General features: G+C 44.9%; 1 pseudogene; it reads right to left on the bottom strand.

Moving 5' to 3' along the window:
• Positions 1–1390: 1390 nt before the first annotated feature.
• LOC141917263 (rRNA N(6)-adenosine-methyltransferase METTL5 pseudogene) lies at positions 1391–2027 on the bottom strand (annotated as a pseudogene).
• Between the last annotated feature and the right edge of the window lie 9721 nt (positions 2028–11748).

The following is an 11748-nucleotide window of genomic DNA, read 5'->3' as shown; positions in this document are numbered from 1 at the left end:
GCTGCGTAGGCATCCTATGAGGTCTGCTAAAACAGCGACAATGGTAACAAAGGCAACCTTGTTGGTACTTTGGTAAGCCCAGGCTAAGGGCACTGGCTTGCCGTCCATGCCTTGAAACAGGATGCCTACTGTGCCATGTTCAGAAATAAAGCAGCCCGCTGTTTTTGCCTGCTACCTTGGCACAACTCAGTAGTTTATTATCTATCTTCCAAGGCCTGTTCTTCCTAGCTATTGCTCAGAGGCTGTGTAAAGCTGCACCTGCAAGACTTATTTTGAGACTTCATCAATTAAGGGTTAGGCAAGCTTCAAAACACAGCATACTTAAAATAGTTCCACAGAAGGCTAAAAACAATACAGCAGTTACAGTTACTAGAGTAAGCTAATTGCAGTACTCATAATTAGGGAATATGACTAAATACTACAAAAATAAACAGTAAGGAAAATACGGAATAGCACACTTACTTAATGGGGTTCTAACATTCAGATCCGCAATTGCTGGGGAACCCTGAATGCAGCGAGAATTTAGAGTGCCCTTCCTCGCAAACCGGAAATCCTATGCGATGCGTCCATCCGTAGGTGAGGCATCCAAAGTCGCTGTAAGCAGATCCAGCCTCTAAATCAACAGGCCAAAATAACTGGCAATTTTCTTTGAGCGGAAACATCTGATTTCATCCTCTTGTTGGGTTCCACCCAGAGCCTGGCCACCACTCAAGGAGGAAAACCAAGGGAGTTTCTAATAAAGTTAAACACTTAAGGCCTTAATTCTTAATATTGCTAAACAAAGAAAGCTGAATATACACATTCTTATAGCATTTCTTCCTTATTAATAACTACATTTTGTCTAAGCTACATCTTTCACTGGTGACTAATAAGCTTATGTATTTCATTAAGGAGTTGCAATTACTGTTAGCATTTTCTCTGAAAAGAATTGGCAACGGTAGTGTATTTTGTCCTATTGCAGTAGCAAGCATTACCCATACATTCTGCTTAAATGATCAGTTGAAGAGATGGCGAACTGTTGGCACAGGGGTATCCATAGCACCCACAGCTGGCTCCTGAATCAATCATGGCCTGTACTACTATTTTTTCTATTCTTCCCGGGCAAGGTTGACTTATCCAGATGGTGACCATGGGCTTGTCGCTACAATCTAAGACTAGAGCCACGGTTCTTGCTCCAGCGCCTCCATCACCGGTGGGGTTTTGTCTGAGTTGCTCTCTTGAGGGTATCCCTGGGCATATCTTACTGTCACTCGGGAGTATAAGAGGAGTTGTCTCTGCTCTGTGGGGGCTGTTTGTAGTGCATAGGAGGAGCCCTGCCCCCGTTCCTGGCTCCACTGCTCTTGTTTCCCTGCTGCGAGCGCTTATGCCAGCAGTCTCGTGCCCAGTGACCTGATTTCTTCTTATGGAACTTGTATGATGCTGGTAGGTCATATCTAAGTTCTGCTATGACTTCCATTCATCTGCTTTCTTTTGAATGTGCTGCCGTGTTGAAGTTTTGTGAAGGGAATATACAGCAGTTTTTGCCATTTGTAAAGCAGTTTTCAGAAAAATCATATCCATTCCTTTATTATGCTTGGTACCAAACGGAGGGTTCATAATAACTGTGTCAAAAGTCTTTGACATGCTGTCAGATAAAGAACAGACATCACACTGAACCATGTTGATGTTCGTGAGCTCAAAGTCTTCAATATTGCTATTGAAAATTTCCAGTGCATCTGCATCTATGGCAAACCCCACACACAATCCTGCTCCTAACATTGCACTTCCAATGCTGAGCATGCCACAACCACATCCTAAATCTGCAATTGTTTTGTTTTCAATATCATCAAAAGTATTGTGAATTGTATAAAGCATACATGCTGCGATATGAGGTCTTGTTGGATACTGTTCAAGGAGCAGTTTTGGACTTTCAAAAGTATCAACTTGTTGAAGACAGCTTTCCAGTTCTTTAAGCTTTAATTTCTTCATGTTTATAGTTTAACGCGGCCCCGGCAGGGTGGGCTGAGGGGCTGGGCCAGGCCGAGTCGCGGAGCGCCAGGCCGCCGCTACACTCCATGGCGCAGCACCCATGGGAGATTGGGGGATGCCCGGCAGCCAATCAAGGAGCGGGTCCTGGTCCTGAGCAACTTGCTCCTGCTCTTGTTGTTGCCGGACCGCCTTCATCTCCGCCCCCCAACACTGCATGTCCGCCTTCTATTTTTCTGCTAATTCTCCCCTACGCACCTCAGTTTCCACCCCCTGCATCTCCCCCTGGCCGTTTGTCTTCTACAGGCCACGCCTCTGGATTTCCCGTTGTGTCCTCCCCCAAGCCATTAAATGCTCTGGCTTTCCTAATTTCGCTTGTTCTGCTAATTCCACCTCTATTTGTGGCCAGAGCTCTGGCTTCATACAGTCTATCGGCTCTGCTAAAACGCCGAGCCTTATCAATCTTTGCAGCATCGCTTTCAATGTCCTCGACTTCATAGAAGTCTTATGTTGTTTACCCCATCTTTTCAGTGCCTTAACTGTGGCATCCATGGCGCGCCACAGAGTCTCCTGTCCTGCGTGGAGCTCCTTCACCTCCTGCTGTGCACCGCTGAATGTCACAGCTCATCTCTCGCCGGGTCACGTCGGGGTCACAATTTGTTGTAATTAGCTCTGCTTCTTTAAACCTGCCAACCCACAAGTCAGTGGTGCTCAGGTCGCAGGGACTAATACCGCGGGAGGTTAAAACCTTCTCGGGGACATCAGCACAAACACCAATGTGGTGGATACAAAATGTCCGTTTATTAAACTGTGTATTTTACATATATACGTTCGCCAAGCACCTCCTTCGTGGGTGTGCCCTTAGCGTTACAAGCCTATCCATCACCTTACCTCGTAAAAAGGGGGGGCCACAGCTATTCCCTCCGTACATCGTGAGATCTTCCGAACGCCACTCCCTACACCTGTGTGAAGTGGTGATAAGTGTGATCAGTTTAGACCACTCTGGTGGCATACCCCACAGAACTTAAAAGCTGCTGAAAGGAAGCATGAGCCGGCATCAATCACCATTGCAGGGTGAGCAAGGTGAGCTGTGGGGAAGCGATGGGTAGGTTAATACCCTCGGAAGAAAAATGTAAGGTGCATATTAACTCGCATGCTTTGAAGAGAATTTTAAAGTGGGCAGCAGTTGCGGTTACTATATTCACTGTTCCGATAGGGGATAAAGCAGGAAGAAGATTATGGGACTGTATAACACGAGGGAATCAGGTTGCGGCAGAGCTCTTAGTGACATGGAGAACTCTTTTTGAGATAATAAAAAGACAAGATAAGGAACGCAGCCAGTCTGTTAAGACAGAGGATGAGGACACAGAGGGTGAGGACACATGTTCTGAACCCCTGCAGCAAGATTTATATGCTGGATCTTTTGACTGTCATAATCTTTTAGACCTTGACACTGTAAATCCTAAAAGAGAATCTGGCTTGTGTCCTCCCTTAGCTGGGGATGATCCGTGGGTAAAAGTGAGGCAAGAAGCCTTGGCGCAAAGGGATATGGACATGGTGAGAAAGATTGTTGCTCCTGTAATTTATGAGCCGGGACACCAGCCACGTTGGGAAGGACTGCATTTTTCTGTTATTAAAGAACTACAGAAGACCGTTAATGAGGACAGACTTAAACTCACAACAGGTATACTGGAGGCAATCGCTCATGGCTGTATTCAGCATTCACATCCCTCCACCTGCAAGCACAGAGTTGGCGGTGGCAGCGGCCCAGGGCCTCCTCAAGCTGTGCCCCCCCCGACCCCCCACCCGCCGCAGAGCGACTGCCTGTGGCCAAATCTGGCAATGCGATCGTCCATCCCGGCTTCCCTTGAACAGCAAAAGCAACAGTTTTTTACAGAAGGTGTTGATACTGTGATGTGGTGTCCCTTGCCTATTCTAAAAGGACTAATTTGTATACTAAACTATTATGGAACATGCATACTATGCCAGTTTTGGTTATCAGGTCACAAGCTTCTTCGCAGCATCAAGCCATTATGGAACTCCAGATGACCTGAAAGAAATGACTGATGTTGCTCACTCAATGGGCATCACTGTTCTGCTGGATGTTGGGCACAGCCATGTATCAAAAAACTCTGAAGATGGTCTCAACAAATTTGATGGTACAGATTCTTGTTTCTTCCATTCTGGTCATAGAGGAAATCATCAGCTCTGAGACAGCAGGCTCTTTGATATGCAAAGTGGTGATTCGTGCTCAAAATTGTGAACTCCTCTATCGTATTTCACCTTGGGCAAGATATGTAGTTCGTGATGAAGACAAACTGAATTACGATTGGGTACACTGGAATCCACCACAGTCATGTATACATAAGCATCCTTCCCCCAAGAGATTAAAAAGCTTAAGAATCTCTGAGTCTTGATTTAAAAACAAAGAAGGGGGAATTCTCTGGATACACCACATGGTCAACAAGCAATGGCTTTGTGTAAATGTAGATTGTAGTCTTTAAGTTAAAAATAATGTAGATTGTAGTATTTGTTAAGCTTAAGGAAAATAATAAGGTAATGCAGATTGTAGTATTTGTTAAGTTAAAAATAGTGTAGATTGGAGTATTTGTTAAGCTTAAGGCTTGTGTGACTGGATAAAGTGTAATCAGTAGAGAGACTGTTGGTATGACTGGAGTAACGAGCCCCTCAAGGAGTTATCTTCCTTATTTTGTAATTATTCTATGTATATTATATTTTCTGAAGTTTGTCTAAACCTTAATTGATAAAGCCTTTGCAGATGCAGTTGTAAAACAAAGGGGGAGATGTGGGAGTGTCAGCTCTGTGCAGCTGTGGGAGATTCAATATGTTAAGAGCCAAATCATGTGTTACTGGTAAATGATTAAGAGGCAAGTAGGCATTGGCCTGCCAGCCCTGTGCAGCTGTGGGAGATTCAATACTTAAGAGCCAAATCAACATCAGTTGATCAGCTCAGTCAGAGAGCTCAGTTTGGGGAGCTCAGCAAAGGTGGAGAGCTCTGCTCAGAAGAAGTCTGCTTGGCGAGCCAGCCAGGAACTCTGTCCCGCACTGGCTTGGAGAAGCGCCAGCTCTGCTCTGCACCGGCCCGGAGAAGCAGCAAGGCTTGGAGGAGAAACAGGCCTTCGAAGAGAGATAAGAGACTGTAAGGCAGTGCTAAGGTGGATAGAACTTTTTGTAGAAGAGAGGGTTGATGACCGTCTAGCTGCTGATTTGCTTATCATGAAGTAAGAGCTAAGGTAGCAAGAGCGTAGTGAGAGCATAAGTATGTACCATTTTAATAATAAAGGATTTTCCTTCTGCACTTCAATGGAGAGTCCGTGCCTCAGTTGCCACATGGGAAAGCCTGTGGTGGGGATGGCCCCTTGGTTGAGGCTGGGACACCTCAACAGAACTGCAGTTGTCCTTTTGACTATGGCTGTTGTTGCTTCCACTGAGGTCCCTGAGAAGACACCAGTTCCTACAGCGACAGTGCTTTGTTTCCTCCTCCCCCACCCCCCACAGAGCCTGGGGACAGTCCTACCGCTGTCCTGCATTGGCATCACACCCCCCTGCATCTCACTGACCCCAGGAAGAGCCCTGAGCATCCCAGGAGGGAAAGGATCCCCGTTCCCAGGGTATGGACGTCAGGGCTTGACCATCCTGTAGATGAAACACATCAAGGACTTTCACAGTCACCTGAACATTTGATTTTCAACCCGTAAGCAGTGCCTCTGACTTCCTGCTTCCCCAGCCCCCAAGGACAGGAACCTTGTCTCCTCATTCCCTCCCTGGTCTCTTCAGTGATAGCCCTCACTGGGGATCACTAACACCCTCAGAAACTTCGAGGTTTGCTGCTGACTTTCCCTTCTCCAGAAGCCACTTCAATCCCTTTTCTGGACCTGCAGTTCAGGAACTCGGCACCAGAGGGCTCATTAACACACAAATCCCCTGACAAGCCAAGTCTCTGGGAAGAACTTAATTCCTCACTTCTGAAGTGGTTAATTTGAGAGGTTTCAGGCGTGCAGTCAAAGTGAAAAGCTTTCAGTCCTACATGTCAATAAGAAACACCTTATTCTTTTTCCACTATTCCTTACTTTTCTGCTCACACATTAAGTGACATCAGCAAACTCCAATTGATGTTGATCCTGAGCATCTCCTGATAGAGGCTGAATATGCAGGGAAGCCCAGACCCTCTATGTCAGACACTCTGTGGACAATCTTTGTCCCTACCTCCAACTCCACATTTCTCTCATCAGTCCCCTGGGACTTCCAGCACCTTTTTTCAAATCTGTGCTTTGTCCAGGACAGGCTGTAACTGCATCTTTCAGCCCATTGACACCAACTCCCACCTGCTGTACTTGGAAAATGACCTCCAGGTGGACACGGAGGATGTTTAATTGCCAAAAAGCTAAATCAGTGGAAGGCATGGCTCAACCAAAAATAAAATACACTCCTCTGCTGTATATTAAGTCCATCTTACCTCCTCTGAAGGCCACTTTCCTCAGTGGAGATGGCTTTAGACCAAAGGAAAACGCATGTTTTTTTCAAGCAAAGATCCCAAGAACCCCCAAAGCACCCCCTGTCCCAGACTCTGTCCATATTCACTCACAGAGAGTCACACCCTGAAGTCACAAGCTGTAGGAGACATTGGCCAGTCAGCCTTACACAGCCTCTGAGAAATAGCTAGGCTTTGATGAAAAACAGGCCTTGCAAGAAAGATAAGAAACTGCTGAGTTGTGCCAAGGTGGCAGGGAAAAACAACGGACAGCTGCAACACTGAGCTGTGGGAAAGTACTGAACTGTGAGAAGTTACCGCCGCATGAATAGCGCGTGAACAAGAAGTTGATTGGTCTGCACAGCGCGTGTTAGAGTGGTCTCATGCTGATAGGAGAAAAAGTTGATAACTGTCTAATTGCTGATTTGTTAATTATGAAGTAAGAGCTTTACCAACAGCATCGGAGAGCATAAGTATGTACCATTGTAACAATAAATTCTCTCTTTCCTTCTGCACTTCACAGAGAGTTCATGTCTCAGTTGCCACAAATGGTGCCCCATGTGAGGTGGTGATAAGTGTGACCAGCTTGGATCACTCCGGTGGCAAACCCCTCAGAACTTAAGAGCTGCTGAAAGGAAGCAGGAGCCAGCATCAATCACCATTGCAGGGTGAGCAAGGTGAGCTGTGGGGAAGCGATGGGTAGTTTAATATCCTCGGAAGAAAATTCAGTGCTTTCACTGATGGAAAGACTGTTAGTTAAAAATAAGGTCCATATTAACCCTCATGTTTTGAAGAGACTTTTAACAGTGGGTAGAAGCAGAAATACCAGGAGTTAACGTGGTTACTATATTCACTGTTCTGATATGGGATGAAGCAGGAGTAAGATTATGGGACTGTGCAACACGAGGGAATCAGGTTGTGGCAGAACTTTTACATGCATGGAGAACTCTTTTTGAGATAATAAAAAAACAAGATAAGGAACGTGGCCAGTCTGTTAACACAGAGGATGAGGACACAGAGGGCAAGGACGCATATTTTGAACCTCGGGAGCAAGATTTATATGCTGGGTCTCTAGACTGTGATAATCTTTTAGACCCTGACACTGTAAATCCTAAAAGAGACTCTGGCCTGTGTCCCTCCTTAGCTGGGGATGATCCGTGGGTGAAAGTGAGGCAAGAAGCCTTGGCGCAAAGGGATATGTACATGGTGAGAAAGATTGTTGCTCCTGTAATTTATGAGCCAGGACGTCAACCACGTTGGGAAGGACTGCAATTTTCTGTTATCAAAGAACTTAGAAAAGGAGCAATTAATTTTGGGATTACATCTCCTTATACTACTAACTTGCTGGGCTCAGTAATGGCTAGTTACACCCTGACTCCTCGAGACTGCAAAACCTTAATGCAATTAATATTGACGGGAACCCAATATGATTTGTGGCAGTCAGCGTGGCATAGGCTTGTAGAAGAAAAACAGCTGCAATATCTAAACTTGCCACCTGGTGATCTTGCAGCAGTTCTTCCCTTTGATGTCTTGGTGGGTGAAGGGCAGTGGCGTGATCCTGCCCGACAAACAAGGGAGATACCGCAGCGTGCGTTGGATGATATCAGAGATCTGGCATATTGAGCATTTTTACAGGTACCTGAAGTCAGCAAACCAATGAAATCATTTACCGACATTAAGCAAGGTGCAAAGGAGCCATATATGCAGTTTATTGATCGATTGAGAGAAAGTTTGGACAAACAGATCCCTAATGAGGATGCTCGTCAAATGTTGTTATTGAAACTGGCAGTTACTAATGCTAATGCTGACTGTCAGAAAGTGTTGCTGCCATTGCACAATCTGAGTCTTACTCAAATGATAGAAACATGTAATAGAATTGGTACTGTTGATCACAAATATGAGGTAATGGCTGCTGCTTTTGCTACTCTTAATATGAGACAACAGACCTGTTTTGGGTGTGGACAAACAGGCCATCTCAAAAAACAATGTCCAAAACAGCAAAAGCAGGTTAAAGCTCCTAATGTCTGCCCGCAGTGTAAGAAGGGTAAACATTTTGCAAAGGAGTGTCAGTCCAAATTTGATAAAGAGGGGAGGCCGATTTCAGGAAACCAATTAAAGAGCGCGGGCCAGAATCGCACCAAGTCACAAATCAGTCCAGTAAATACCCAAATGCATCGGAATTATGTGCATTCACCCGAGGGAGTGCTCGCGTGGACCTGGCAGCCTCCAAGTCAGTAATATTATTAGATACCACAGTTTCTTTAATACCAACAGGAGTATATGGGCCGTTGGGAAATGGAAAAACTGCATTATTACTGGGAAGTTCATCTACAACTTTCCAGGGATTGTTCATTTTACCAGGGGTCATAGATGCTGATTATGAAGGAGAAATCAGAATTATGGCGTGGACCCCTGGACCCTTGTGTTCAGTACTAAAAGGGTCAAAACTTGCTCAGCTTGTTTATCTTACTGCTGCTCCCCCTAATACTATGCCGAGAAGCCGGGGTGACTCAGGATTTGGATCAACAGGTACTCCTCAAATATTTTGGGCTCAGACAGTGACACAAGGTCGACCTCTGGTAAAATGTGCCCTCACTAAAGCAGAAGAATCTGTTGAACTGACAGGCATTTTAGATACTGGCGCAGATGCGACCGTAATATCAGCAAGCAGATGGCCACAGCACTGGCCGTTAGTTCAGGTAACTCAAGCTCTTTTCAGAGTTGGTTGTCATGCTGTAACATTTCAAAACAAAGACCTCATTCATGTAAGGGGCCCAGAAAACCGGATAACAAATATTCATCCATTTATATTGGAAACCCCTATTACATTATGTGGTCGTGACTGTATGGCTCCATGGGGAACTCAAATTGGATCAAATTTGTCTTAATCGCCACTGCAGCACAGCCCACCCCTAAACCCACCCTGAAACTAACCCGGAAAACAGAATCCACCACAGAATCCACCTCTGTGGGTGGATCAGTGGTCCTTGCCAATGGAAAAGTTGAGCCACCTTAATGACTTAGTTCAGGAACAACTAAGTGCAGGACATATTGTACCTACCACCAGTCCTTGGAACTCTGCAGTGTTTGTTATTTTAAAGAAAAGTGTTAAATGGCAACTTTTACATGATCTCCGACTCATTAATGATGCCATGGAGGATATGGGTACGTTACAGCCAGGAATGCCTTCCCCAACAATGATTCCCCGAAACTGGCATCTTGCAATAATTGATCTAAAGGATTGGGTTTTTACCATTCACTCACATCAAGATGATGCACCTAAATTTGCCTTTTCTGTTCCCAGTATTAATGTTAGTGAACCTGCAAGACGGTACCACTGGGTTGTTTTACCATTAAGGCATAAAAAAGTCCCACGATGTGTCAGTGGTTTGTTGCAAAGGCTTTGAGCCCTGTTAGACTGCAGGTCCCCCAGGCTGTTATATATCATTATATGGATGACATCCTCATAGCAGCAGAAACACAGGAGATCATGGAAGAGGTTCTTGCTTTAACCAAAGACTCAGTATCTCAAGTGGGGTTGCAAATAGCGCCTGAAAAGGTACAGAGATCATCACCGTGGCAGTACCTGGGGTGGAGAATTTGTGAACAGACCATTGTCCCACAACAGGTTAAACTTAAAACTGATGTTAAGACTTTAAATGATTTACAGAAACTCTTAGGAGCCATAAATTGGATACGGCCATTGTTGGACCTAACTAATGATGATCTGCATAGCTTGTTTGATATTTTGCGAGGAGATCCTTCACTGACATCACCCAAAGTAATTACAGAGAAAGCGAAACAAGATCTCCACCGTGTAGCTAAAGCCATCTCAGAAAGACAAGCACTACGATGTGTGCCCGGCCATCCGTATCAACTGATATTATTTAACCCTCCAGGGCAGCCCTATGCTCTGCTGTTTCAGTGGGATGAAACACTTAGTGACCCTCTTGTTATTATTGAATGGATTTTTTCATCACACCAAATGCACAAGATGGTCACTACTCGTCCAGAAATGTTTGCCAAACTGATCATGAAAGGTAGGCAACACCTACTATTACTTGCTGGTCAGGAACCTGTGTGTATCATTGTTCCGGTTACTATGCACATGTTACAGTGGTTAATACAAATGTCTTTAGAATTCCAGACAGCAATCTGTGACTACCCAGGACAGCTTTTAGTACACAGCCCGTCACATAAATTATTACAGCAAAATTTTTTATTATATGCCATGCCAAAGTGCAGTGATGCACCGTTGCAAGCCTTAACTGTGTTTACTGATGGATCTGGAAAAACGGGAAAGTCAGTCATAGTATAGCAAGACCCGCATACTCATATTTGGCAATCAGACATTACTCAATCCCTGGGATCGCCACAGATTGTTGAGCTAGCTGCAGTAGTCGGTGTATTTCAATGCTGGGACACCCAAATTAACATTGTTACTGATTCTGTTTATGTTGCCAATCTTGTACAGCGTATGGAGAATTGTGTTTGAAGGACGTTAATAATCCACTTATATTCATTAATGCACACCCTTTTACGAATATTAAATAATCGCAAGACTTCTTAGTTTATTGTACATATTTGAGCACATATCGCACTACCTGGACCTTTGGCTGAAGGCAATTGATGAGCAGGTATGTTGACTCTGGCATCTCAGGTGGTACCTAATGTCTTTGAGCAAGTACGGCTTTCACATGCATTTTTCCACCAAAACACCAGTGCAATACAAAACGGGTTTTCATTATCAAGGCATCAGGCTAAAGACATCATTGCCACTTGCCCTGAATGCCAGGAGGACTCCCTCTCTTCAGCAGCTAGTGGTGTCAACTCTCGGGGACTCACCTCCTCAGAATTATGGCAATCTGACGTCACTCACTTTGCTGCATTTGGAACGTTAAAATATGTACCTGTGCCTGTTGATACCTTTTCTGGAGCAGTGTTTGTGTCCTGCCATACAGTGGGGAGTCAAGCATCTGACCGGCATTCCCCACTCACTGACCAGACAGGCCATTGTGGAGCGTACGCATGGGAAGTTAAAGCGTTTATTACAACAACAAGGGGGAGATGGAGGGTATCAATCTACACCTCACGAAAGGCTAAATAAGGCATTATATGTCACGAACTTTTTAAACATTTCCCTTGCCTCACAAGTGCCACCAATATTGCATCAGTTCTCATCACAGATACCAGATCAACAAGAAGTCCAGGGCAAGGCTCAAGTGTGAGCAAAAAACCTGGAAAGTGTAACTGGGAAGGACCATATCCTTTAATAACCTGGGGAAGAGGTT

Source organism: Strix aluco, chromosome 36, assembly GCF_031877795.1.
Source record: "Strix aluco isolate bStrAlu1 chromosome 36, bStrAlu1.hap1, whole genome shotgun sequence".
Lineage (NCBI taxonomy): Eukaryota > Metazoa > Chordata > Aves > Strigiformes > Strigidae > Strix > Strix aluco.
The sequence above is the reverse complement of the archived record's forward strand: the minus strand, read 5'-3'. Positions and strand labels throughout refer to the sequence as shown.